Consider the following 2,452-nt stretch of genomic DNA (forward strand, 5'->3'; position numbering starts at 1 on the left):
GGAGTGCAAGTTGAGGAAGACTTCCCTGCAGAGCTTCTCTCTCAATACTCGTTTTCCTGTATTGAGAGCAAAAGTCGGGAATCAGCTCAGGGTAGGGTTATACCATGTGTGTGCAGTGGTTAGACAAGGAACTGGACTGGTATGGAGCAAAACTATCTTATGTGTGCCTGATGACTGTACATTTGAGAAGGAGCAGAAAAGAGCATTGGGGCTGCAGGATAGCGCTTGCATAGGCTTTCTTTGGCCTGTTTTGCTGTAAGAGTTAACAGTGAGAGATTGTTAGTCACATGTCAGTGGGTGGGTTTATGCAAATTAGGCGTGTACAGGGAAACCAGCAAGAGGAAGGAGGCTGAAAGACGTCTCTGTCTTTGAACAGAATTGTGTGTTAAGGGCTCTTGCTTTGAATTCTTCCAGTGGAGTCATTTCGGGGAAGTGATCGTCACTTTGAGTTACCTAGTTATCAAGTGTCGTGAATGGTGTTTGGTGCGTGTCTGGGAGCTCCTCGTGCTGAAGTAGAAAGAAGTGGGGGAAGAGCAGCTGCCTAACATCCGAGACTAACGCATTGCTTCTCGGCCTTTTGGCTAAGATAAATGTAGTGTCTGTTCTTATCAGCTTAATATCTGGTAGGTCCTTTATTTGAAGACTATACATTAAATTGATTTTTGAAACAAGGGGATGGAACAGGAGCTTGCTCTGACCACCCCATGCATTGACCTGGTATTGCAGTGTCTCCAGGGCCAGTGCCTCTCCTTCTGGGGAGAATTGTGTGGTTAAAAAAGCAGAATAAGATTCACTCTAAAGATGCTGATTTGAGAAGATTTTTTTTAAATTAGTTGGAAAATCAGGTTTCTTTAGCACTTAAGTTCTTCATAACAATGTATTGTTAAAATTCCTTGGGAGTGTTTTCTGAGTCTACAGCTGTGAGTTTCTTTGTCTTGCTGGAAAATTGTTTTAAAAGCTGAGATTCTTCTATCAGAGAGGTAGCCGTGTTAGTCTGGTTCTGTAGAAGCAGCAAAGAATCCTGTGGCACCTTATAGACTAACAGATGTTTTGCAGCATGAGCTTTCGTTCGTGGGTGAATACCCACTTCTTCGGATGCAAACAGTGCAAGCAGTATTCACCCACGAAAGCTCATGCTGCAAAACATCTGTTAGTCTATAAGGTGCCACAGGATTCTTTGATTTTCTTGTGTTTGCTTTGAGTTTTTTCAACACCATGTGGGTGTAATGCTTTCCAGACTGTGGGTCTGTTTGGGCGTTGGTTGGTTGGGGGGGGGGGTTGTGTGTGTGGGGGGGGGGATGACACACAGATTGGCAATATTTGAGGTCACATGTATATCAATAACTGGATGAGTTACACAGACTTCTCCCCACCCAGCCTACGTTCCATGTATCTTGACTGGGCCTGTCGCCCACCATCCCAGAGCAGAAGCCTGAGCCCCACCGCACATGGGGAGGAGGGGAACTCCCGCTGGTTGCCGGCTCCTGCAGTGTTTATGACTCCGGAAGGGGGTAGGGACCAGCCCCTGCAGGCAGTTGGGGGGATGAGCCGCTGCTTTGCTGCCCCCGACTCCCCCTCAATTACAGCCCAGGAGGCTGTGGCCACAATAAAAGCCCCTGGTGGCCACACTTGAGAAATGCTGGAGCCTCACAGTAAACAAATCCCAGCAGGTTTGTCACTCCCTGTCCCCCACCCTGGGGATTTCCTGCCCTCTCCCACCCAGACCAACCTTCCTGGAAGTCCCCACCCCCTATGTATTTACTGCCCTTTCTCCCCACCAAGGGAACCCGCCAGCAACTCCCTGATAATCCCTCCCTCAACTGGCTCCACTGCAGCCATTTCCCTTCCCCGGCCCCTGGGAGGATGGAATGAGCTGGAGCAAAACATGGATGTTGCGCTGCAGCCTGTTAGGGCAAAAAGGGCAACTGGGGACATGTCAGAACAGGAAATAATTTCCCAGCACAATTCCCCCCAGGCTCTTTCCCTGCACACGGATATTCCAGCTTGTCCTGCATGGGACAGAAAAATTCAAATGTAGGGCTGTCAATTAATCGCAGTTAACTTACACAATTAACTTTACAAATATCATGATTAATCTCAGTTTTAATCACACCGTTAAACAATAGAATATCAATTTAAATTTATTATATTTTTTGATTTTCTACATTTTCAATTAGATTGATTTCAATTACAACACAGAATACGAAGTGTACAGTGCTCACTATATATAGTTTTATTACAAATATTTACACTGTAAAATATAAAGTGCTGTAGTGCAATCTCTTTATCATTAAAGTGCAACTTGCATATGTAGATTTTTTTGTTGTTGCGTAAGTGCACTCAAAAAGAAAACAATGTAAAACTTCAAGTCCAGTCAGTCCTACTTCTTGTTCAGCCAATTGCTGAGACAAACAGGTTTGTTTACATTTACTAGAATAATGCTGCCCGTGTC

General features: G+C 45.3%; 1 non-coding gene across 1 annotated transcript; it reads left to right on the top strand.

Annotated features, from left to right (window-relative positions):
• The first annotated feature begins 561 nt into the window (after positions 1-561).
• On the top strand, positions 562-751 carry LOC120376366. Its single transcript, XR_005587249.1, has one exon. It is a non-coding gene; the product is annotated as a U2 spliceosomal RNA (small nuclear RNA).
• Positions 752-2,452: the final 1,701 nt, after the last annotated feature.

The sequence above is a fragment of the Mauremys reevesii genome, linkage group 12 (genome assembly GCF_016161935.1).
Source record: "Mauremys reevesii isolate NIE-2019 linkage group 12, ASM1616193v1, whole genome shotgun sequence".
Taxonomy (NCBI): Eukaryota; Metazoa; Chordata; order Testudines; family Geoemydidae; genus Mauremys; species Mauremys reevesii.